The 27,663-nt window shown below is 43.0% G+C and overlaps 1 long non-coding RNA gene across 1 annotated transcript; it reads left to right on the forward strand.

The window, feature by feature from the left end:
- The first annotated feature begins 3,357 nt into the window (after positions 1–3,357).
- On the forward strand, positions 3,358–4,589 carry LOC309697462. The gene is made up of 3 exons (XR_014273835.1): positions 3,358–3,600; positions 3,705–3,956; positions 4,203–4,589. It is a non-coding gene; the product is annotated as an uncharacterized lncRNA (long non-coding RNA).
- The last annotated feature ends 23,074 nt before the right edge of the window (positions 4,590–27,663 follow it).

Consider the following 27,663-nt stretch of genomic DNA (forward strand, 5'->3'; position numbering starts at 1 on the left):
CAATGCAGAGAGGTCTATTAATACATAGTGAGTGAGAAAGGTGACTGGAAAGGAAAAACTCAATGCATCATGGGAATCCCCCGGCACCCTACATCTATTGCAGCATAACTAAGGGAGGATTCAGGGTCACCTGGTCCAGCCCTAACTATATGCTTTAGCAAAAAGGAAAGTTTTAAGCCTAATCTTAAAAGTAGAGATAGTGTCTGTCTCCCGAATCCAAATTGGAAGCTGGTTCCACAGAAGAGGGGCCTGAAAACTGAAGGCTCTGCCTCCCATTCTACTTTTAAATACTCTAGGAACAACAAGTAGGCCTGCAGAGCGAGAGCGAAGCGCTCTAATAGGGTGATATGGTACTACAAGGTCATTAAGATAAGATGGGGCCTGATTATTTAAGACCTTGTATGTGAGGAGCAGGATTTTGAATTCAATTCTGGATTTAACAGGAAGCCAATGAAGGGAAGCCAAAACAGGAGAAATATGCTCTCTCTTTCTAGTCCCTGTCAGGACTCTTGCTGCAGCATTTTGGATTAGTTGAAGGCTTTTCAGCGAGTTTTTTGGACATCCTGATAATAATGAATTACAGTAGTCCAGCCTGGAAGTAATAAATGCATGAACTAGTTTTTCAGCGTCACTCTGAGACAGGATATTTCTAATTTTAGAGATGTTGCGCAAATGGAAGAAAGCAGTCTTACATATTTGTTTAATATATGCGTTGAAGGACATGTCCTGGTCAAAAATTACTCCAAGGTTCCTCACAGCGTTACTGGAGGCCAAGGTAATGCCATCCAGAGTAAGAATCTGGTTAGATACCATATTTCTAAGATTTTCAGGGCCGAGTACAATAACCTCAGTTTGATCTGAATTAAGAAGCAGAAAGTTAGCGGCCATCCAGGTCTTTATGTCTTTAAGACATTCCGGCAGTTTAACTAATTGGTGTGTGTTATCTGGCTTCATGGACAGATATAGCTGGGTGCCATCAGCATAGCAGTGAAAATGTATGCTATGTCTTCTAATGATACTGCCCAAGGGAAGCATGTATAATGTAAACAGAATTGGTCCTAGCACTGAACCCTGTGGAACTCCATAATTAACCTCAGTGTGTGAAGAGGACTCTCCATTTACATGCACAAATTGGAGTCTATTAGATAGATATGATACAAACCACTGCAGCGCAGTACCTGTAATACCTACAGCATGTTCTAATCGCTCTAATAGGATATTATGGTCGACAGTATCGAACGCTGCACTGAGGTCTAGCAGGACAAGCACAGAGATGAGTCCACTGTCAGAGGCCATAAGAAGATCATTTGTAACCTTCACTAAAGCTGTTTCTGTGCTGTGCTGAGCTCTGAAACCTGACTGAAACTCTTCAAATAAACCATTCCTCTGCAGATGATCTGTTAGCTGTTTGACAACTACTTTTTCAAGGATTTTTGATATGAAAGGAAGGTTGGAGATTGGCCTATAATTAGCTAAGACTGCTGGGTCTAGAGATGGCTTTTTGAGTAAAGGTTTAACTACAGCCAGCTTGAAGGCCTGTGGTACATAGCCGATTATTAGAGATAGGTTGATCATATTTAAGATCGAAGAATTAATTTTTCACATGAATGTGTTATATTCAGTACTAAGCTTGGTAAACTTGGAAAGTTTAGGAAGAAGGATAAATAAATTGAAAGGGTTAGTATTCTGGATTGGAAAGTAAGATTTAAGTTAAAAATGGCAATCCAATTCATTTTCATATACTGTGAGCTCTGGTCGCCAGTTCTTCTTCCTTACAAAATAATTTTTTGAAAAAAATTAGGTCTAAACTACAACCTGTTGTTTTTGTGCACCCCTGTTGTTTTTCAGGATGTTTCTTCATAAATCATTGGTTGCTTGAATTAGCAATTTCAATTCAATATATCATAAAAATCTGTATTAGGTCTGAAATACAACCTGTTTTATATTTACATCATTGCGTGCAGCATGAATGAGCATGACTGGAGCTGCAGGAACATAAAAACATTCTGTGTCTTTTAGAAATGCTTGTAGATCCTGTCCACATCACTGATTTTCTCAAGAAGGCCACCACACACATCCCTGAAGCACTTGGTAAGTGTGTAGTTCATTTCTCCATAAGGACAACTCTAATAACCCCAATAATATCTCTGCTAATGAGAAATTATATAATATTTACTTACCAGCTGTAATCTGTATGTATATATAGTTCAGAATCTCAGATTTACAGAAATATATGACAGAACTTTTTGCTTTCAATTATAACAGACTGCTCATTTATAATCACTTGTTGGACTTTTTGATTTTTCTTCAAATATATAATACATATACAAACAGTAGCATTTGTGATGTTTATATAGGATTATATTAGGGGGAGTATATAGCAATATAATCAGTGTTGGGAAGGTTACTTTTCAAATGTATTCCGTTACAGAATACAGAATACATGCCCCAAAATGTATTCTGTAACGTATTCCGTTACGTTACTCAATGACAGTAACGTATTCTGAATACTTTGGATTACTTAATATATTATCATGCTTTTTACAACAACGTGAATGTACTATTGCTGTGTGATTTATTACTATTACTGAAGGTCCGCGACTCCGAACTGTAGTAAAGGGACCTCTGACTAATACGGCGGGGTCCCTGTCGGCTCGTAGCCGAAAAATAGCTTTACTTTGTTGTGTGGGTCAACTTTTCTTGCGAGAGACAGAGAGAGGCGTTGAAAGGCTGCTCCAACGGAACTTATTGTTTTCGGAGGAAAACACGAACACGGTGTACAGTCGAGTCTTATTAGCTTACTTACAACTGGGCTCGTCAGGCACTCTTCTTGGCTGAAGTGGTTATTATTATATTTACATGCTTCCAGCTCCTGTTTTTCCTCGACGACAACACGTACCTTTCCACTCCCCTTTTTCTCCCTCCTCGCGCTCACAGACCCATAACGTGTATGGCAGTCCATTCTCCCTGCAACACGGACTACACTGCCCATGATGCTACATTCTTTAGAGCTATGCTTGTAGCATTCTGCCTGTTAGCTTAGCACAACAACAACAACAAAAAGGCGCTCTCTCACCCAGGAAACACACAGTCGCAGAGAGAGAGAGAGAGCGTCGCCCTGTAACCATGGCAACCGTAACGCTGCCGCCTGGAACAACAGAACGTAGCTGTCAAACAAAACCCAAACAGTCCTGACCCGCGACAAAATGAAACAGGAAAGTACTGCAGTGTAATCCATTTATTTCAACAAAGTAACTGTATTCTGAATACCACCTTTTTAAACGGTAACTGTAACGGAATACAGTTACTCATATTTTGTATTCTAAATACGTAATGGCGGTACATGTATTCCGTTACTCCCCAACACTGAATATAATGGATATGCTTCCCTATCCCTTGTGTCTTACTGTGCAACCTCTATGTTACTCAATAGTCGAGCTTGAGAAAAATCCCACAACTGAGAACCTAGACTGGTTCTATGGTCTTCTGGCTGGATTTGTCATCTGCACAACTGGGCACAGAAGAGGCGTCATATCAAATATGACAGTTGAGGAAGTTGGCACTGCTGAAGCGGATGGTGATGGCCGGCGGATAATCAGAGTAAAATCATTAAGCAATTATTTCTCTCCCTGATTAAAGATATTTTCTTACCAGCGACATCAATGACTGTGTGCAATGTAATTTAGTTGCTGATTCTTTTACAGGTAAAAGAGCACAAGACCAAGGAAACATTTGGCCATGCACTTGTTCCCCTAACGAAAGACGAATACATATGGTTTCACCGCTTTGTGTACCACCGCCACAGATACCCTGGTGTATCATCACAATTGATTTTTGCCAACACCAATGGAGGGCCTTATGCTAAGATGCTGACATCGTTCCAAGATGCATGGAGGAAGTTTGGTATCCCAGGAAAACCAAACTTCTCTATGATTAGGAGCAGCATCAGCACTTTTGTGAGTAGTTTCCACTTTATGGTGATTCAGTGTTTTTACCTTCCTATCTTTTTAGAGTGATGATATAAAACAGTCACCCTTCCTGGTTTTACTCCCAGTGTTATAATGTTGAAAGGACATTTCTTTTTCTTTATATTGTCTTCTGTTGTACTTCTTTTTGTGGTTCTGTCCTTAGCTCTGCAAATCTCCTTGAAAATGTCAAATGTTAGTGCAATTAATAACATTATTTAATGTTTACATTTGTAGAGTGGGAGATCCTTGGGAACCCAAAGCAAGGTACAAGTCCACCGGATGATGTGCTATTCTGACGCAACTGCAGAGAGACCTTATGAGGCAGATTTAAACTTTGACGAAGCCTTCAAGTGCCGCAACAATGCTGCAAAGGCACTTGCTGTGAACAATAGAACCAGAGACTCTGAGGAATCTACAACCTCAGAAGACAATGAAGATGTGTTGCAGAGAAGATATGCTGGACCAAAGAAAAGAAAGTCTAGTCAAAATGCCACAAGAGGAGAAATTGTGAAAAAGAAGACCAAACAGCACGCAAACACCATTGACACAGACACATCTGGAAAACACCGACATAAACAGAGTGGCAGGGGAAGAGCAAAAGTGACTACAGAGAGTAGTGAAAGTGAAGATTATGATGATAACCATGAACACATTGACCTTACAGCAGCAGGTACATTGGGATCCACCAAAGGTAAAGATAATGCTAAAGAAAAGGGAAAAGCCACAAAGGACAGAGGAGACTTGTATAGTCATACTCAGTTTCTTAAAAACAAGTTCAAATGTTGGGAATATCCTAAAATTATCTTAGAAAGAAATGCAATCCAAACACAAATACAAAAAGTTGTTAGACCAAAGGAAACAACTGAGGGTGTGAACCAAACACAAACAGAGACAATAGATGAAGACAATGAAGCCTTGAGGCCAGAAAGTTTGAGTGAAAATGAAAACAGTATGGAAACAGTGACTACAGATAACGAAGAAGACAAAGCTGAAGATGAAAATGGTCCCTTGTTGAACACAACAGACATAGACCAAGAAGTTTCCAGTGGAGTAGTGAGAAAAACTACAGAAAAAATAAAAGGAATGAGCACAGAGGACATAGGCAGAGATAAACATGGACCACAGAAAAAGACAACAACCGAGGAAAAATGCAATTTGAGATCAGAAGGAACAACAGAGGAAGGAATGAGAACACAGACAGAGACTACAGAAAAAGACAAAGCACTCAGCACAGAGGACACAGACATAAAGGAACAGAGACCACAGATGGAGACCGCGGTCAAAGAAAAAAACATTTTGAGAGCAGGAGTTACAACAGAGGAAGGAATGACAACACAGAGAGAGACTACAGAAAAAGAGAAAGGGTTGAGCACAAATGACAATGGGCAACACACAGTAACTACAGATAAAGACAAAGCACTCAGCACAGAGGACACAGACATAAAGGAACAGAGACCACAGATGGAGACCACAGCTGAAGAAAAAAATGATTTGAGATCAGAAGGAACAACAGAGGAAGGAATGAGACCACAAACAGAGACTACAGACAAAGACAAAGCACTGAGAACAGAGGACAAAGACATAAAGGAACAGGGACCACAGATGGAGACCAGGGTTAAAGAAAAAAACAATTTGAGAACAGAAGGAACAACTGAAAACAAAGACACAGTTAGAGTAAAAGAAGATGGCCCTGGGACTAGCTATGAGTCTCTGGTGGCACACCCAAAAAAGAGGAAAAGTTCTCTAATGAAGAAAAGCTCTTTGGCGAAGTGTGATGAAAGCAAAGAAACAAGGCAAAAGGGCAACAAGCGAGAAAGAAAAAGACCAAAGAGCCTGACTGCAAAACAGCTGTTAAGTCCAAAGATGCTCAGAAGTCACAAGACTAAAGAGGCACCTAAAGATACCAGCAAAAGACAAAAAGTCATACAAAGAGTCAGAGAAATTACAAGAAAAAATAAGGAAAAGAACAAAGGATTGAGCACAATTGACATAGCTGAAGATAAAAATGGGCAACATACAGAGACTACAGAAAAAGACAAAGCACTCAGCACAGAGGACAAAGACATAAAGGAACAGGGACCACAGATGGAGACCACAGCTGAAGAAAAAAATTATTTGAGATCAGAAGGAACAACAGAGGAAGGAATGAGACCACAGACAGAGACTACAGAAAAAGACAAAGCACTGAGCACAGAGGACACAGACATAAAGGAACAGAGACCACAGATGGAGACCACAGCTGAAGAAAAACATAATTTGAGATCAGAAGGAACAACAGAGGAAGGAATGAGACCACAGACAGAGACTACAGAAAAAGACAAAGCACTCAGCACAGAGGACACAGGGATAAAGGAACAGAGACCACAGATGGAGACCACAGCTGAAGAAAAACATAATTTGAGATCAGAAGGAACAACAGAGGAAGGAATGAGAACACAGACAGAGACTACAGAAAAAGACAAAGCACTCAGCACAGAGGACACAGACATAAAGGAACAGGGACCACAGATGGAGACCAGGGTTAAAGAAAAAAACGATTTGAGAGAAGAAGGAACAACTGAAAACAAAGACACAGTTAGAGTAAAAGAAGATGGCCCTGGGACTAGCTATGAGTCTCCAGTGGCACACCCAAAAAAGATGAAAAGGTCTCTAATGAAGAAAAGCTCTTTGGCGAAGTGTGATGAAAGCAAAGAAACAAGGCAAAAGGGCAACAAGCGAGAAAGAAAAAGACCAAAGAGCCTGACTGCAAAACAGCTGTTAAGTCCAAAGATGCTCAGAAGTCACAAGACTAAAGAGGCACCTAAAGATACCAGCAAAAGACAAAAAGTCATACAAAGACTCAGAGAAATTACAAGAAAGCATAAGGAAAAGAACAAAGGATTGAGCACAATTGACATAGCTGAAGATAAAAATGGGCAACATACAGAGACTACAGATAAAGACAAAGCACTCAGCACAGAGGACACAGACATAAAGGAACAGGGACCACAGATGGAGACCACAGCTGAAGAAAAAAATTATTTGAGATCAGAAGGAACAACAGAGGAAGGATTGAGACCACAGACAGAGACTACAGACAAAGACAAAGCACTGAGCACAGAGGACACAGACATAAAGGAACAGGGACCACAGATGGAGACCACAGTTAAAGAAAAAAACGATTTGAGATCAGGAGATACAACAGAGGAAGGAATGAAAACACAATGACAACACAAGGACAAGGTCATGTCCAGAGTGAGAATGTGAATGTTAGATCCTGTTGATCTCAGAGTTCTTTGGTTGCAATTTTTAATTATACTAAATTTTCAAGACCTTTGTGATCATGTGAGTTTTTTTGTTACTGATTTTACACAGTTGCTCTGGGTTTTTTTTTCTTTACATTTTGCTCACTTTGATCATGCAAGTTTTTTAGTTAAGTTTAAGTATTGTTTTTATTTTTTTACTTCTAAAATAATAGTTGTTTAAAAAAAGACAAAATTTGATATGCATATGTTGTTTATAACCAATGCCAAATGGAGAAAAATAAAATCAATAAAAAAAATTCTGTTCAATTTGAAAATGACGTGTCTTTGTTCTACAATCATTAGTCATGGATTTCATTTCCAAGCTGTAATTCCAAATAACTCATATTTTATACAGGCATGCTATGCAGATGTTATTAATAACATTAGCTGAATTAACACAAATAAAAGTCCTCACAAATTATACCTGATTCCAAATAACAACATTGTGATGTGTTTAATGGTAAGCCCAATTACAATTTCTTCTATCTAAATAACTAATTATTCAGTTTTTTTCAATCCAATTTTGGCAAAGAAATGTCTAATGTTTCATTTTTTTCCCATCCCATTTCCTAATGCAAACCATAGAAAATAAATCTTAATCAATTATTCAAAGATATTAAGGGATTTTTTTTTACTTTTCTCTGTATGCAGTGTGTCTTTGGAAATCGATCCCCCCCCCCAAAAAAAAAAAAAAAAAAAAAACAGAATAAAAACATCAATCATAGCAGGTGTGTTTTACTGTTTATTCTTTATGCGTTTGACTTCTCAGATTTATTGGTTTTAACTGATGCTGTAGATATTAAAAATTATTTGTGCTCCAATTAGTGGAAATGCAAATGTGAAGTGTTGTTCAAAATAAATCTGTGAAGGTTCTCAGTAATTCAGGTCATCCTAGTTTAGGTCATCGTAGACCCCCTGGGGGTCACTCCTTTAGGGATTAAATCTGGGATTCTCCACCATTTCAAGACTCAAGAGGTTTATTGTCATTTCGTATGGTGTTACCCAGCCTGAAACGAAATACTGTCTCTCACCAGCCTCTACAGTGCAATAAGCAATATGTTTGACCTTAGAACTGAAGAAGCTTCTTGGTAGAGAAGTGAAACATCGGCAAGCAACATAAGGAAATCCAGGCATTTTTCCTTCCAAGCTCCCTAGAAAGCTCACAATGAAGCACCCTTTGGTCAACTCCAGAGCCAACAAGCTGAACATCCTGTATAAGAACTTTGTAGGTAAGAGCAGTTTCTCTTCTTAATACACTGATATTTTATACATTATAATAAATCCAATCATGTTTACATTTTATTCGTAGAAACTGATAACTTTCAGGTGCAGACGTGGATGTTTGGACAAATTGTTCATGTAGATAATCCTCATTGCTGTTTTTTGTGATCATTGCACTCTATGTGATTATTTTGCTCCTGCTGTATTTCAACAACTTCTCACGGCTAGCGGAGTGAGCTGTGTAGAGGAATAACTGAGGACCCAAAAGGTGAAAACAGAAAGTCCACGAGAAACGCAGGAGCTCACGGAACAGTTCACTGATGGTTCAAGGGTTGACCCGTAGGCCATGAGCACAATAGTCCAAAAAGGTTCAGCTCAGGAGGCCCACTGTGTGAAAAGCTGGTCCGGAGGCCGGCTGTACAGAAGGTTCCTGGGACCTTCCAGCGGATGCAGAAGACAGCTGAGGTGATCCCTCGGACTCTCCAGTGGAGGCAGATGACTGGATGGGACCCTCCGACCCTCCAGCGGAGACAGACATGGACCCAGTAAGTACAGGGACCTCAGGCAGACAAAGAGAGGAACCAGCAGTTGCAGGGACCTCTGACAGATACAGAGCAAAACCAGCTGATGCAGGGACCTCTGGCAAGCACAAAACAGAACCGGTAGGCTCAGAGACCTCTGGTATTCCTTACACTGGCTGGAGTTGAGCAGCAAATTGGTTTGGCTCAGGTAGCAACAGCGGGATGCAGTCCTCAGGGAGCTGAAAATGTTCACCAACAAACCCAGCAGAGGACGGAGGCGGAAGGTGAAGTAGTTGTTGGCGCTGGTGTCTTAACCTCCAAGGGTCTTGAGTCGGCTGGTGGCTGGCACTCAGCCTCTGGGAGGCCCTGGAGGGAGTTACTGTCTCTAACATGGCCAGCTTTTTGAGAACCATTAAATGTTTCTATGAAGTGTGTTCCCTGCTTAAGATGAGTAGTTGAAGATGATGGCTGAACCAATGAGTGGACTGATGGCTGAGCTAAAGGCAACTGAGCACATAACTGAGCTAGGGGCGACTGAGCGATGGACTGAACAGGAAGTTGAACTAATGGCTGAGGTGCAGGCCCTGCTAATGGCTGAGCTAGCGGCAACACAGGAGACTTGGATAGTGGCAATACAGGAAATTTGGATAGGAGACTGAACTAAGGGCGACTGAGCTGAGCGTGACTGAACTGAGGGTGACTGAACAGGAGACTGAGCTAATGACTGAAGTAATTGTTGAGGTGAAAATGGAGCTTGTGGCAGAGTTGATGACCAAACTGCTGGCCAGGCAGCTAACAGAGCTTCAGGCCGGGCCGGGCTGCACATCCTCCACCAAGCAGAGCAGGTGAGCAGTGAAGGGGGTGAAGGCGAATGTTGTGGAGAATGTGCAGTACGAGGGATAGCAAACGGGAGGGAGGCATAGCTGATCCTAATAAACGGGGAAGCAAAACTTGATACATTGACATAGGACACAGACTTTCAAAGTAAAAAAGGAAACATAACAGACATGGACTTGACTAGGGGATAAAGCTGATAAGTGGGACAAAAACTAGGGCTGGGTATCATCACGGATTTCTAGAATCAATTCGATTCCGATTCACAATGTCCCAAATCGATTGATTCGATTCAGTTAAATTTTTTGCCTCAGACAGTCAGAAATATTAAAATTCTGATCATGATCATTTTCCTGGCCAGGGATTTTATAGCAGATGACCTTAAATATATTCTGCAGTAGATCAAAAACGAAAGAAAACAATTAATCAACATATAAACATGATGCTGCTGAAGTGAAATAGAGCAAAGTTACTGAGGTGTTATTAGAGACAAAACCAAGCATTATGCAATTTTGCACAATTTTTAAAAAGTTTACATTTGTTCAGTAGCTGATTGAACAGCAACAATTAGGCTCTCTTTTCGGAAGTAAGTAAAAGCGAAAAAAAACCAGCGTCTGACAGCGTTGTAAACAATGGTAGACTTGTGCGTAATAAGCAAGTAAATAATGCAGAAAACTGAGATTTCTAGACAAGAAACTGTTTTTGAAGTACACAGAGAGAGAGAGAGAGAGAGAGAGAGAGAGATAGCTCTGCATGAAGTGTGATTTTTATTGTGGTGAAAGCAAAGCACCAAAAGTAAGATGAAATTTATGATGATGTTTATGTGAAGGGAAATGTGAAGCTTATTTTGGATCTTCTTTTGCTGCTGGTTTAGTCAATATTGTTTAGAGAGATACAACCTGCAGCTTCAGAATCTATCGCAAAAAGGGCGTAAACATAAAGCGCTGACCCACTGAAACATCAGAATCAGTGAACTGTCGGCTTTCAGCCCCGAGCGCGTCCGTGTTGTCAGGTGAGAAAGGCCACATCTCACTGATTCTGATCTGTCGGGTGCATGTGTGCAGAATCCACGTACCTGCTCTAAGTCACTGTTTTAGCTGTGAATTAGATTCAAAATCGATTCAGGATTTTAATAAATCAATACAACATTATCTAAGCTAGAATCTATTTTAATCGATAAATCGATAATCAAAATCCACCCCTAACAGCAATCATGGAAGACAGAAAAAGACATCTAAGTGGTTGATGATTGAGCATGTGTCTGACAAACGAATTTTCCTTGAGATAAATTAAGTTCTTAATTAATGACTAACCTCATATTGTGGATGGATTTTCTCAGTTGTTCTCCTGACTGAAGTTTGGTCCATTTACAGCATCCTGCCATGCGATTGCATTTGTTCCTTACCACCGGGAACTGTCATGTTAACTTTTATCGAGTGGAAAAAAAGATGGATGCCTGGATGTTAAACGTAATTATTACACCTGGTAGAGCAGCAACGCTGATCATTTTATTAAAGAATTTAGACAATTTTTGTGATTCCACAGTAATCGTTTGACTTTGGGACCTGCAGCATAGTTTGGGTCCAGCCTTAAAGACTGGATTCTGTTGTTATTATTTAATTTAATAATACATTCCAAGAACTGTTACCCTAGACAATGATTGCAAACTAGATCGTCTGATTGGCTAAAAGACCTGTCTCGTCATTAACTAGGGTGGGAGGAGCAATGATGTCAGAGTGTGATGAGAGTACAGCAAACTGGCAATGATTTGTTTTAAGGTAAGTCTATACAAATCCCTATTTTTTCATTTTTTATCACCCCAATCCCTCGTCCTCCCAATTATGTAATAAAAATAGCTAAACTTCCATAATTTTCATCTTTGTCCCTAGACACTCCAGTATTATAATATAAATGACTAATGCTTTGAACATTGTGCTTATGTACCCGGTATGACTAAGAAACATGCCACTCTATGTGCACCAAACATCTGAACTTAATTTAATGTATTTGTTTATATTTTATGTATTTGATTATATTTTATGTGTTTTTAAAAATAATTTCAACACGGGGCTCAATTGGATTCATTTTTATAGGTGGTTCAGTCAGTAGTAAAATTCTCTGATCCTGATTAATATTATATTTTATTATTACTGCTAATAATAATAATAGTAATAGATAACACCTTTGTTTATGTGGACATTTGTACAGCACTTTATTTAATAGCACAGAATCAAAGTTTATTGATTTCATTTACAAGGTATAATTTCAAATTAAAAGATTCCTAATGGTAGCTGTGCAAATCTTATTGTATTAGTTACACATAAAATTCCTAATGGCTATTCCTATTTTCCAAGATCCATCATCCTATAAAAGACAGCAGAATTCATTTGTCTAAATGCCTGAACAATCATTGAGCACAACAGCCAACTTTGGAGGAGTGGCGGTGGAAACAGGCTTGAATTAGGAGTCCTTGTTGTTACCTTTTAGCAGAAGTTGGAGAAGATGGAGAAGAGGGGTTTATTTGAATGCTGGTTCAATCAGAATTCCATCAATCCAAATGAATAACTCTTTCATTTTATTCATCATATTCCCTAAATCTTCCAGTTATACAATACAAATGATTGATGCTTTCATTTTTTCATCCCAATCCCTTGATCTTTCAATACAGACCTACATTACATGAACCACATTTAGGAGAAAGGAGAAATCAACAATATTCAACATATGGACACCACGGCGCCAGCTGCTCAGGCCCAAGGCTGGAGCCGACCAAAACAACTCCTGGATAACGACTGTGTGATGACTATTCTTCCCATCCCATGCAAGGCCACCTGGGTTGGCTGGCAGACTGTTTACTTAGCCTGATAGGGCGAAGGACACTGTCTCAGCTGGACTCTGGACATGCACACACATACACTTACACTGATGCTGTCCTCCCATAGGTGCCCAGCGTGAGAAGAGGTCTCTTTTTTTTCCTCTTGTACTTTTCCCATTGTTGTGTACTTTTTCAGTGTTTTCTCTGTAACGCTGCCGATCTCCGACTGTATTCCCATGTGATGCCTTTGTTGTGTGTGTAAGTCGGGGGGGGGGGGGGGGGGGGGTCCTATTCCTCTGCGGGGCAACCTGCATATGGCCAATAAAGCATAAAGCATTCATTCATTCATTCATTGTATATTGTTTTCCCTTCTTTCATTTTGTACCTTGTGGTCCAGGTACCCAATTTTGCTGTGAAAGTAACGGCACAATGACCATAAACACTCTCTAAGTCTAAGAAATTAAAAATCCCATTTTAACTGTAAATTAAAATCCTTATTTAAAACAAGTTTATTAATTTCTTTGACAAGGTGTAATTCTGAATTAAAATTATACTAAACTAGTAAGATTCACAAAACAGATTAAAACAGAGGCGATCCAGTAATGCTGCACTAATGAAGTTTCTGCACTAATGCTGCACTAATGAAGCTGCACTTGAGTTTCAAGATGGCGCCGAGTATGGCAGCCTCGTCGCGAGCTCCCCCAAGCAACGGCTTTCTTCTGTGTTTAATTTTACTTTTCCTTTATTTTTTCACGAGCAGCACTTGTCTCCTTGTGTACGACCGACAAACCTTACTGGACATAAAAGACGGTCTTTCTTATAACTTTCCGGAGTTCAAGTTTTGCAACACGGACGCTCCGTTTGCAGACCCCCCATTCATCTCACCTAAGACGCCTTTGTTCTCTGGCCCTGGAGGCCGCGAACGCCGACGCAGAGGCAGAAGATATGGTGTTCTGGTTCGACTGAGACGGCGCACTTACAGACCACCGTTACCCAGTTTATTACTGGCTAATGTGCAGTCTCTGGAGAACAAGCTGTGCGAGCTTCGGGCACGGATCTCATTCCAGCAAGAGATGCGGGACTGCTGCGTGATCTGCCTCACAGAAACCTGGCTATCGGACAAAGTACCGGACTCCGCAATACAATACTGCCGGGGTTCTCTGTGCACCGCGCGGACAGGTCACAGGATCTTACTGGGAAAAGCAGAGGCGGTGGTGTGTGTTTCATGATCAACAACAGCTGGTGTGATTATGCGAACGTGCACCCGGTCAAATCCTTCTGCTCACCGGACCTGGAGTACCTGATGATTAAGTGCCGGCCATTCTGGCTACCGAGGGAATTTACAGCAGTGATTATTACGGCTGTTTACATTCCCCCAACCGTGCACTCAGGGAACTGTACAGCGCGATCAGCAGCGAGGAAACCGCACACCCAGAGGCAGCGTTTATCACAGCCGGAGACTTTAATAAGGGAAACCTGAAGAAAGTCTCACCAAAACTCCATCAACACATCCTTTTTAACACACGTGGAAACCGGCTACTCGACCACTGTTACACCTCTTTCCGGGATGCGTACAAAGCCCTCCCCCGCGCCCCATTCGGCCAATCAGATCACTGCTCCATCCTGCTCCTGCCCGCCTACAGGCAGAAGCTGAAACAGGAAGCTCCAACCCGGAGGGCGGTGCACTGTTGGACGGACCAATCGGAGTCTGCGCTGCGGGACTGTTTTGATCACGCGGACTGGGAAATGTTTCACGTGGCCGCCAGAGACATTGATGAATACACAGACTCAGTCTGTGGATTTATCAGGAAATGCGTGGAAGATGTCGTCCCATCCAGAACAGTTAAATCCTTCCCAAATCAAAAACCCTGGATTAACGGAGATGTTCGCGCGGAACTGGCGGCACAGAACACCGCCTTTGCCTCCGCGAACACATCGGACTACAAACACGCACATTACCAACTCCGGAAGACGATCAAAGCAGCCAAACGTGAGTACAGGGACAGGGTGGAGCAACAGTTTGACAACCCTCGGAGTATGTGGCAGGGACTAAACACTAAACACGATCACAGACTTTAGAGGGAAAACCAGCACACCGCAGACCACGGCCTCTCTGTGTGAGGATCTAAACGTATTCTACGCTAGATTCGACGCAGCGAACACCATGAGACCGGACAGTGTGCGCACCGTGGTGTCTGAGGAGGATGTGCGGAAGTGCTTCAGGAAGGTGAACGCGCGCAAAGCTACTGGTCCGGACGGGATTCCCGGCCGCGTCCTCAAGTCATGCGCGGCTCAGCTGGCTGGAGTGTTCACGCACATCTTCAACCTTTCCCTCTCTCTGTCTGTAGTCCCAGCCTGCTTCAAAATGGCCACCATCGTCCCTGTACCCAAATCCTCCACCATCTCCTCATTGAACGACTGGCGACCTGTAGCCCTGACCCCCATCGTAAGCAAATGCTTCGAGAAGCTGGTCAGGGACTTCATCTGCTCTGCACTACCCGACTCACTGGACCCTCTACAGTTTGCATACCGCCACAACAGGTCCACTGATGATGCCATAGCCCTGACACTACACACTGCCCTGTCACACCTGGAGAAGAGAGACACGTATGTGAGAATGCTGTTTGTAGATTACAGCTCAGCATTCAATACCATCGTTCCCTCGAAGCTGGACAGGAAACTGCAGGATCTAGGACTGAGCAGCTCCCTCTGCAGCTGGATCCTTAGCTTCCTGTCTGACAGACGCCAGGTGGTCAGACTGGGCAGCATCACCTCATCCCCCATCACACTGAACACTGGTGCTCCACAGGGGTGTGTACTGAGCCCTCTCCTGTACTCACTCTACACCTACGACTGCACAGCCACTAACAGCTCCAACATCATTGTGAAGTTTGCGGACGACACTACAGTGGTGGGTCTTATCACCAACGGTGATGAGATGGCTTACAGGGAAGAGGTCAGCGCCCTGACCCACTGGTGTCAAGACAACCATCTCACCCTCAACGTCGCAAAGACAAAGGAGTTGATAGTGGACTTCCGGAGGTGCAGAGAAGTACACACCCCCATCACCATCAACGGCGCTGCTGTGGAGAGAGTGAGCAGCTTCCGGTTCCTTGGAGTACATCTGGCTGAGGATCTTACGTGGTCAGTACACACAAACAAAACAGTGAAGAAGGCGCAGCAGCGCCTCTTCTTTCTCAGGAGACTGAAAAGATTCGGCATGAGCCCCCGCATCCTCAGGACCTTCTATCACTGTGCCATTGAGAGCATCCTCACTGGATGCATCACCACCTGGTATGGCAACAGCACCGCCTACAACTGCAAAGCTCTCCAGCGAGTAGTGCGGTGCTCTGAACGGATAATTGGAGGTGAGCTTCCCTCCCTCCAAGACATCTACAGGAAGCGCTGCCTGAGGAAAGCGGGGAGAATCATCAAGGACTCCAGTCACCCCAGCCATAAACTGTTCAGACTGCTTCCATCAGGAAGGAGGTTCTGCAGCATCCGGTCCTGTACCAGCAGACTGAGAGACAGCTTTTTCCATCAGGCCATCAGACTGCTGAACACGTCATAGACACCTCAGCTTCACTACTGGAACTTCAACATTATGCACTGTATATAAATGCCACTTGTTTTGCACATATTCAACTCTGTATATTTTATATATTTTATTATTATTATTATTATTTATTTTTTTTTTTTACTATTTAATTTGTAAAAATGTGTATACACACACACACACACACACACACACACACACACGTAGGAAAATATTTAGTATACACATCCAGAAATGCATACACTATTATATATTGTACATATATTTATTAGTTTCAGGTTGGCCATTCTTGTATTTTGCTCGTTTGTGTTGTTGTGTTTGCACATCTCTGTTGCTTGTGGGGCTCGCACACAAGAATTTCACTCGCATGTGCTGTGCCAGTGTGCCTGCACATGTGATGTGACAATAAAAAGTGATTTGATTTGATTTGATTTGATGAATTAGACTAACTATTCACTTTAGCTAAAGTTATTACGTTATCTAAAGAGTTGGGATGCTGTGTAAGACATAAATAAAGCTAAAATACAAAGGTTTGGGCACCGTTTTGCATGTTTCCCTACTGTAGGGGTCTCTGCAAGCATACAGAGGGGGTACTCTGAGAGGGTCCAAGATGACAACTTTGGAATTCTACTAGAAACAGTCGATCATATTTGTTTGTCAAAGCTGAATTCAAGGCAAACTACGCTAAATTTGCATTTTTAGCTAACAGCTACAATAAGCATAACAGTTACCGTACGGCTATCATTTGTTAACATGACGCTTGTTCTTATACATGTAATACATTTATTACCAACCTGAGAGTTTATCCGCTGGTCATTCGACATGACGAATGACTTCTGAAGTCTTTTTTTTTTTTTTTGTGGCCTGTCCCATTTGGTTCTTTAGCCGTCAGAATTGTTGTCTGAAGACCAACAAGGATACCCAATGGATTTACTTTGCCAAATGGATCATCGTGGCATTGCCGTATTGGTCCATTTGATCAATCTTTGTTTTTATTATTTATTATATTTTATTTTCAGATGTTACAGACGGGACAGACATGAGTGAGGGATAGGAAAGGGAGAAAGAAAGAAGAAGGAAAGGAAAAACAGAAGGGGAGAGGGACAGTGAGAAAGGGGGGGAGAAAAAAAATAAAAATCTCCTGGATCACCTGCTGAGAGAAGAATAGAAAACAAGCAAAAAAACCCAAAAAAACAGAGCAACATACTAAACACAACACCATTGCATTAATCTAGCTAAGTGTAAACAGCAGTAAATACTAAATATTCAATGTTGTTGTGCAGCACGCAGGACAGACAGCGCACAATGTGCTTCGAAGTAGCAGCCAAGAAAGGTGTAATTTAAGTCTACAAGCAGTGAACACCCGTGTGCATACCTGTGTGGATCAGCACGCTTGTATTCAAATGGTTTCCACATGTAATGGTCTGCAAGATGTAGCGAGCCATAGCCCCGTCCCCCAGGGCATGAAGCAGGCATGGAGGAGATCCAGGCCCCAGACAACCAGAGGCCCCAGAGTGCGAGAGCCCAAGGAGGACCACCAGAGGGGCATCCGTGCCACCTTCATGGGAAGGGCTGGGGATCCCCAGACGATGCGTCACCCAGTAGCCACTGAGCAGAAGCTAGAGGGGGCTGCACCGGCGTGCCCGCCGGCTCTGCCGGCAGCCAGCTGTGCCAGAGTGAACCGAGCCGCAGGCCCAGGGGCCTTCTGAAGTCTTAATTCAGCTCAAGATGCTGTAGATTCCCGTCAGTAACACTTTCGGTCCGCTAGTAAAACGTAGTTCTATTAATCTGCGCTTGAACCGGAACCGGATGTAAGTTTCAAAAAACTGAATTTTGGAACTGAAATTGAATGGTGAGAAGTGAAACTGAAATTATTCGAGAGCTGAATTTTTAAAGGATAAAATGCAGTTTCAAAGCAAATCAATTCATTTTCAAACCATAAATTCAATTTCAAATTAGACTAATTCAAATTCAGTTTTCAAAAGCATTTATTCAAGTTACAATTCAGATTCAATCTGAGCAATTCAAATTCAAATTGAACTTATTCAAATTCAGTTTCTGATGGCACAGATTTCTGCCCATACCAGTGTTTGAGTTTTATGTATCTTTTGTATTCTTTTGTGCCCTAGTTTAGCTCATCTAGTTTATTTTGAGATTGCTGTTTAGTCCTTTGTTCCTTAGTTGTTTATGTCATCTCCCCCTGTACTAAGTCTCCCTGGTTCATGCGTCATGTCTGCGTGGTTATGTTTAGTTCATGTCATGTCTCCATGTTTCCTGTTTTACTTTGAAAGTCTGTATTCAATGTCAGTGTATTCAGTTTCACTTCTCCTGTCCTGTCGTTAGGTTCATGTGTGTCAGCTGTGCTCCCATGTGTGGCCACTTCCCCTGATCATCCCTCATGTGTATTTAGTCTCTGTGTTTCATACAGTCTGTGTTGTGTCGTCTGTGTTCCCACCCTCCATGTCCTCACGGCCGGCCAGTCTGGCTCAGAAAACCATCGTCATGGTTTTCTGAGTCTCCTTAGTTTATCAGTATCTGTTTCCCAGTTTAGTTTAGGTTCAGTTTAGTCACGGTGTTTCTGCTTTGTGTTGAGACCTGTCATCAGCCACAATAAAGGCTCGCTTTCAGTTTAGGTTTACTCCGGTCTACTCTCTTGTGTTCGCACCTGGGTCCACCACACACACCACCGCACGGTCTGTCCCCTCAGATCGTGACAGTACGACGCAACCATGCCGGACCCAGCGACACAAGAGCAGGAGATCATTCGAACAGTGTAGTCGCTATGCGGCAAGTGGCTGCAGTGTTCCAGAGAGGAGGAACGGGAAGAGTTAGTCCGCCAAGTAGGGGTATGCGTGTCCGTATTCCCCTGGTTATGGGAGGAGCTGCATCCCCTCATCATTGACTTTCTCGTCTCCACTCTCCAATTCCGCCTGCAACAGCAGCTGTCCTGTGTGCGTGAGCCCTCGCCAGAGCCATGCTGTAGCTCCATTTCCCCGCTGCCTCGTGAGCCAGAAGCAGTCAGAGTCGGTACGGTGAGGCTCACCGCCGACACACCCTCGGCTCACGCTCCATTGTCTTCCGCATCCTCGCCACCGCCTGACTGCACTACGCAGCTCAAGGAGATCCCAGCTGCTATTGACTTCGGTGAGGAGGAGCGGCAGCAGGTATTACGGGCGTATTGCGAGGACGAGCTCCGTTGGAAGCCCTGGCTCATCCCCGAGGAGGAGCTCTCGCCAACCGGCCCGCCTCGCACCTGCCGCCCACCCTCGCTGCCTCAATCGGACTACTCGTCTCCTGCTGCCTTTCTAGCACGGATGTGGTTGGAGGACGAGGAGCCGGTCGCCATGGAAAGTCAAGTTTTGTCCACAGCCGCTTCAAAGAGGAAGCGGCGTTCACGCCGCCGTCGCGCACTGCTACGTCCTGTCTCGCCCTCCACGGAGCATCACGAGGATGCTGTGGGGGTCCTGGATGTCGATCTCGAGGAGCTCTCGGGGTCCCCGGAGCTGCCAGGGACTTCTACCCCTCACCCATAGCTGGAATGGCCATCGGGCATACCGAGCATATGCCCGGTGGGCCGCTGGCGATTTTTTGTTTTTATGGGCCGATGGATTTTCTTTTTTTTTTTAGGAAGGGTATATATAATGAAAGGTGTCGGATTGGCCAATTGGTCATGATCGACTCTGGGCTGGACCAATTACAGCCGAGGAGGCCGGATGCACCCTCCCCCTTGTTTATCAATCAAGTGATTTTCGCGCATTGCATGCCGGGAACTAGTGGCAAAACAATCCAAGTACCGCATCAAATGCAAGCATTTGCAGCACCGCAAAACATTCATTCTCCGGTTCCAATACCTTCTTGTTTTTTCTTTGGAATGTACAAAACAAAAGGAGAACAATGCCGGTCCGTACAGACTTGACGAAAAGACAAAGAAAAGATATGAGGAAAAAAATCAAAGGAGTGAAAGGGTTAGATCCTTACGAGCACACAGAGTGGACAAAAGACGTCAGCGTGCTGCTCACTTTCACCACGCTCAGATTTATAATTACACGGTTCTTGGAGTGAGTGCATACACTCGTGAAGTTTAGTAACTTCGGGTCACTGCAACAAGCCCAGGTACAGTTTACCGACGGATGGGTAGAGGACCTTGAAATGCACCGTGTAGAACGAAAGACCATCGTACGAACAAAGGTAAGTTTACCAGTCTCACAAATCGTCTTCATAAATACACATTCGTTAACTGTTTATTAATATAACCTTTGAGCTCAACGGCAATTAATTAGTAGTGGAAATAATTTCTGGTAGCATCACAGAAATGTAGCAGTGACAATAATATTGTATGCTGTAATCGTACTGGACAATTAGTGATACAAAACAACTGTTTTCTCCTGTGAATAAAAGTATATGTTTTTGTCAATGTACCATGGTAATAACAGAAGCGAAACGCAATATTGTGTCAGGACAATTCACTATTTATGCACAATAAACAAAGGAGCATAGCGCGACAATTTCTGTTCAGCGCCAGACTTGCTTGTAACCTATATCACCAATTATGTTATGAAAAATGACCTATTAACGACTACAAAACTCTGACCTTTGTGGGAATGCTTGGAGCAGACTAACATGTGAGCTGGAGTGTTCTGAGACGTTATATTTGGTATATCCAGACCATCCGTCGGCTCTTACTTCGGAAACATGGCTTAAAAAATTTCTCTTCAACGACGTAATCCGATAAAAAAAAAAAAGATCTCTTTACCCGTCGGCTTCCGTGGCTGTCATGCGACCGGCTATTGCAGTTAATAATACAGCAGCTTCTTGCCATTTTTTTGGGTTTCTTTTTATCGCTGTGTAACTGAGTTCAATTGAAAGCCTGCGTGCGCTAGTACCTCTTGCCACAAGTTCCCAGAATCCTTTGCGGTTTACCCCGAATGACGTCACATTTTCAATCTTTATCCTGGTGGGCCGGTCTCTAGTCAAAATGCCCGGGCTGATTTTTTGTCCCAGTCCAGCCCTGCCCTCACCCCGCCCGCTTCCATGGATAGAAAGAAGCGGTACTCTCGCCGCCGGCACTCTGAGCCTCAGCCTAAGGAGGTCCCTCAGTTAATGCCATCTGAGGCTTTAACTTCCATCAGCCATCCAGTGGTGAGTACCACTGACTCAGTTTCTGACGTTGTATCTAGCCCCATAGCCAAAGACCTCAAGTCAAAGGAGAGTGTTTCAGGGGCTGCTGTGAATAAAAATTTCTTGTCTGACTGTGACCTGGCTGATTCGGCAGGTTACAGCATCCATGAACCGGTTAACAATCATAACAGCAATAAAGATGACTGTGTCCTCGGCGTCATGACTTCTGAACCTGAATGTAGTACTGATGCAAACAATAAGTGTCTTGTTCTAGAGTTGTTTAACCCTGGTACAGCAAGCTTTGAGCCGACAATGTCTGAATCTGGTACTACGATCAACAGTTCTAATGTTGCCGTTGATGAAAATGTGTCTGTATCCGCCGACACTAACCTAGCACCCAGCTCTTCAGGGGTTTTTAGCGCAGTACAGGACGGATTGTCTGTAAAGTGCAACACTGTGATAACTAACCCACCATTATTTGCAGCCACCAACCGTTGTACTTCTGTACTGTGTCTTCCTACCAAATCAAAGGGTTTTTCTGAGTTAACTAGTGATGAGGACGTTAAGTCTCACACAGTGAACCTGCAGTCGGTGGGTTTTTCTGAAATAATGAAAGATGCTGGGAGTAAAGGTTTAGACTCAAAGTATTCTGTATCATATGAATTTCAATTTAATGTGTTGAAATCATCAGCGAGCAGTCCTAGGTGTGTGTGTGTGTGTGTGAGATCAAGAATTAAATCCTGTTACCTCAGACAATTTAACACTTACCAAGCCACCTCATGCCAGGTTTGAAACTTTGCTTAAACCATTTTCTAAGTCTGAAGAGAGACTGTCTAGCTTTCCTCAAGGAGCAACTAAAGACTGTTTGAACTGTGCTGAAGTCTCTGAAGAGTTAAGATCTAATTTTGTTGTTGCCCCTCTGCTAGCACCCCTTGAATTGCATGTTCAGGACTCTGGGTGCACTTCCAAGGCGGCTGTGACACTGCTCGACCTTATACCCGCATCTGATTCCCAGGTGGGGGCAGCAGCTGTCTAGTCAGCACCCGTCCTAGTTTTGTCCCAGACTCCTCTTATAACGGAGGTGAGTGACTGTGCTTTTTCATCTCATGAGCCTGATATAGTGGAGTGCCCTTTTGTGGGCCCAGCTACGAAGAAACTGGTGCCAAAGACTGCTCTACCATTAATCATGATTTAATAGACATCCATGCTGTGGCCGACCTAACTCTGGTTAAGACTGAGGGCCAGTCAGAGTCGTGTTGTGATAATGAAAGGACTGTGTGTAACTGTTTTGAAGAAGCGCACAATGAAATCACAGACCATGTTCTTGGCTCTGTAGAATTCAGGACTTTTTCTAGTGTTGCTCCCATAGCCGCACCACATGAAGCCAAGGTTCAGGAGACAGTGAAAGGGGTTCACACGTCGACTGTAAAGTCTGCTTTTGAGCCTCCTGGGAATGATTGTGAAACATCAAAGATGGCCAAGGGCCGCGTGAGCTTTCTCTCCGCCTCAGACTGTTTTCTACCGCAGCCAGCTCGTACAGCCGAGACAGAGTGTTGCCCCCGTGTGCAGATTGTAGTGGAGTCTAATACTGTATTCCCTGATGTTGGAATTGCAGACAGTGATCAAGACCAAATGTACAGGAATGTGAGCTCTGATGATACTGCTTCTCAGTTGCAGACTGTTAGGCCAGCCATGAGCATGTCTGCCTCTTTATGTGACTCTGAATTCAGCTATGGACTTATGTGTAATCCTACCATGAACTATTGTGTTGACAATGCCGACAGGGAGTTGGTCCACCACACACACCACCGCACGGTCTGTCCCCTCAGATCGTGACACTCTCACATTCACACACTGGTGGAAGCAGCTACAGTTGTAGCCACAGCTGCCCTGGGGCAGACTGACAGAAGCGAGGCTGCCAATATCGCGCCATCGACCCTTCTGGCCAACACCAGTAGGCGGTAGGTGAAGTGTCTTGCCCAAGGACACAATGACCAAGACTGTATAAGCTGGGGCTCGAACCAGCAACCTTCCAATTACAAGACAAACTACCAACTCGAGCTTCGATCGCATCAAAATCCCTCGTCCTTCCAATTATAGAACACAGACAGATAATCCTTTGATCATTTTTATTCCAGTCCCTAGACATTCCAATTATACATTCTAAATCACTGATGCCTCCAATATGGATTGTCTGATTTGCTAATAGACAATGGTGTTAGAGGGTGATGTCAGCAGAGGACATAGAAGTGTGACTGGGTAACTGATTAATATAATGGCCATTCCTTCTATCCAGATGACTAATTCTCCTGGCTTTTAAAAGAAATCCTAATCCCTACAGCTTCAAATTTTAGAAACCAAATCAATAATTCTTCCATTTTTTTCACTCTAAGTCCTAGATCTTCCACTTGTAGTTTAGAAATTACTAATCCTTCAAAGAAACTAATGATAATTTCATCTGTATGCATCTTCCTTTGGAAATTGGTTTCTTTGTTCCTATTCCTACTTTGAGAATGTCAGGTATGTGCAAGTGTGTCTGATCAACATCAGTTTGATATCTCAGATTCAGTGGTCTGAACTAAGATGTCATTTGTTCTTCATGCAGTAGAAATACGGCGGCAGAGTGTTGCTCAAAATGAAGCAATCTTTGGTCAGCTTCAGAGCACACAAGATGAGTATTTTACAGGATACAGTGTTTTCTCTTCTTAATCCACCATTTTTTCCATAATATATAAAATGGACCTGGTGTATGATTCTCATCACTGCTGCTGCAATCACTTTAGTCTTTGTTGTGGTCTTGCTCCTGCTCCATTTCAAGAAATGCATATAATTACAAATAAACACACACACACACACACACACACACACACACACACACACACACACACACACACACACACAACCTCTGGCACCTCTGGGCCACCAAAGGGCCACTGTGGATCTGCCTGATTACCTGTACTCCTGGGCTGCTATTTTAGCTGAGTGCTCAGAAGACGTCTTTGCTGGATCGTTGAGTTATCCTCGTTAATACAGCTCTGATAATCTCAGTTTTTTGTGTGATTTCTTAGTTTTTTCCAACCGGAGTTCTCCTGTGCATAGACTCCTGGACCTGTCCTTATTCCTGGATCAGTTTCCCTGGCAGTGTCGTGGAGTGCAGTGGGCGAGAGTGCTGAAGACAAATGTGAAAGGAGCGAACGAGCAGAGCGTGTTTGGAGTCTTCCTCTACTATGGAACCGTGGATGCTGAGTGGTGTGTGAGTGGAGCGAGTCTTCCTGAAGACAACGATCATCTCCTGGGTTCCCTGCACCAGAACGTCAACTGCTGAACCTCATCTCTGTACACTGACTCATCACTGCTAATGAGTCCAACCACGGTTGTGTCGTCAGTGAACTTGATGATGTGGTTAGAGCTATGTAGGGCGGTGGAGTCATGTGTCAGACGGGTGAACAAAAGAGGGCTAAGAACGCAGCCCTGAGGAGCTCCTGTGCCTGATGGTGCTGGAGATGTTGTCGCTGATTCGGATGGACTGAGGGCTCTCTGGCAGGAAGTCTAATATCCAGTTCTGAAGCGAGGTTTTCAGTCCCAACTTGCTGAGTTTGTCAAACAGTTTTCAGGGGGATATTGCGTTGAATGCTGAGCTAAAGTCTACTAAAGAACATTCTGACATAAGCGTTTTTCTTGTCCAGGTGGGAAATGGACAGGTGGAAAGCAGTGGAAATAGCAACCTCGGTCGACCTGTTTGGCCAGTATGCAAACTGCAGCAGGTCAAGTGAGCAGGGGAGGTTGCTCTTCATGTGTGCCATGACAAGTCTCTGAAATTATTATATCTATATATAGAATTATATCTTGTTAGCACCACATATTAAAACCTATATAATTCTCTGTGAGCACTTATTTAACCCTTGTATGGTGTTCGGGTCTGTGAGACCCGTTTTCAGTTTTTCTCAAAAGAAAAATTAAACAATTAATTATTTTTTCAACCTGAAATTCATTGGCTTTGGCTTATTTTCTGTGAAGAACATAAATCCGAACTAATTTTCAATGACCTCATACTGTACCTCCCCCCACACATTTACATTACATACAAGGTGTTCGGGTCCACTGGACCCAGGTCTAATAAAAGTGTTGAAAGTGCAGGTCCTGTGTTCCCACACTCTGTCTTCCTCCTTTCTGGTGCTGCTGATAGTGTTTTCTTCCGTTCCCGCACAAAGTTGCAACATTGTTGAAAATTCAACTATCAACACGTCTGCTCTTACATTCCCGCACATTTTACCCTCTTTCTTGAGGGATCCAAATTTTATTTTCTCATACCCTGTCCCACCTGCAAATTAGGGGCATAATACTATAAAAAAGACTTTACCAGTGTGGTTCTTTATCACAACTGATCAAGATGGCAAAAGATTATCTGCTGCGAGGGCCATCCAATTGATTTTGGAAGAGAGAGGGGCTTCGGAGGATGATGTTGACAAAGAGGTTTCAGAATATTTCACATTTCTGAAAATTCAGAGTCTGACAGTGACTTTGAAGAAGAGGATGAGGTTGAGCACCATTTAGTAACAAAACGAAGACGAGTACCCCATCTGCTGCCAGCTCCAGGACCAGAACAAGCCCACCAGACAGCAAGTGAAGAAATATGGATGTCAATAACTGGTGAAATTGAATTTGTCTTCTTGCCCAAGAAATGAGCCACCCTGCAGAGCTGTTACTGTGATAAGCCAGGGCCAACACGGCTGACAGTTACTCATGTGCAGGACATCAAGTCTTCATTTTAGCTTTTCATCCCAGATTCCATCCAGAAAATTATTCTGGATTGCAGTAATCTAGAAGGAAGGTGTGTTTTTGGAGAGAGGTGGAAGGAGATGGACCAAATTGATCTGCAGGCCTACTTTGGGGTTCTTATCCTTGCAGGAGTTTTCAGGTCCAAAGGGGAATCCACAGAATCCTGTGGGATGCAGAAACCGGCACGAACCTTTCCGTGCATCAATGTCTCTGGAAAACTTCCACAAAATTTCCAGGATTATCCGTTTTGATAACCGAGACGACAGACCAGCTCGACGGCAGAGAGACAAGCTAGCTGCCATCAGGACAGTGTGGGATAAGTGTGTGCGCCACCTCCCCCTGTTTTACAAACCTGGGCCTAATGTCACCATTGATGAACAGCTGATCCCATTTAGTTGTGAAACATATTGCTTCACGTGTAAATGTGTTGTCTTTCCACTCACTCCACTTGATTATAACTGATTTATTTTTTTATAACGTTTTATAAAAAAAAATCAAAAAAAATGAGACACATATTAATTCATAAATGTGATCTAACAAAGGTAAAGGGAAAAAATTAACCATGTTTACTGTTCATATGGCTTGTAATTGGGATGAAGTAAACATCTGTTGAGTAATTTAACATAAAATTGTTTGATAGTGTTAATTTGGAAAGCCAAAACTCTAGCGGGTCCACCAGACCCATGAACACTGGCTGAGTAACAAAAATATGAACACCACACAAGGGTTAATTTATTAGGGCCCAAGCACTGAGAGTGCGAAGGCCCTATTGTATCTGCTCCGTTTCTTCTTCTTCTTCTGCTTCTGATTATTATTATTATTATTATTATTATTATTATTATTATTATTATTATTATTATTCAGGCAAAACAAGGGCCTTTTTGAGGGCCTAAACATGCTCAAAAACTCATGAAATTTTGCACGCGTGCCAGGTCTGGTGAAAAATTTTGTATTTTAATGGTTTTACATATGAGCGCCACCTATGCCTTGTTAAATGCAGCCCTATGACCACATCGTTTGAGCTACATTTATGAAATCTGGCACACATGTGTATCATGCCGAGACAAACAAAAAAGTCATTGGGCCCATTGACACAAACCCAACAGGAAGTCCGCAATTTAGAAGTGAAGGTGACATTTTGGCTCTAATTTTGCCATTTCCATGCCTCGAACTTTTTCAAACTCCTCCTTGGGATTTGGTTATATAAGCTTCATCTTTGGTCAGTGTCAACTACACACCTGGGCTATGTTAAATTGCGGAGCTTTTGAGTTTTCATGATACGGTGAGCCCGTGGCGCCACGGCGAATTTCGCCATGAAATCTTATTGCCTCTCATTCTGTCATACATTGTCTGCTCTGGACGAAAGAGCACACATATGATAAGGCTCCTACCCTGAACTTATTTCACCTGCCAAATTTGAAATCAGGGACAGCGCCACCTAGTGGGAACAGGAAATGTCATGTTTTACACTTTGGGGTACAGTATTGTGATGGGTGACATCTGAAACCTCAAATTTCTCCAGGAAAGCCTTAAGGAGTTGGCCTTGGGTTACAGTGAAAACTGTGAC

This window comes from Aulonocara stuartgranti, assembly GCF_965226115.1.
Source record: "Aulonocara stuartgranti genome assembly, chromosome: 20".
Classification (NCBI taxonomy): Eukaryota; Metazoa; Chordata; class Actinopteri; order Cichliformes; family Cichlidae; genus Aulonocara; species Aulonocara stuartgranti.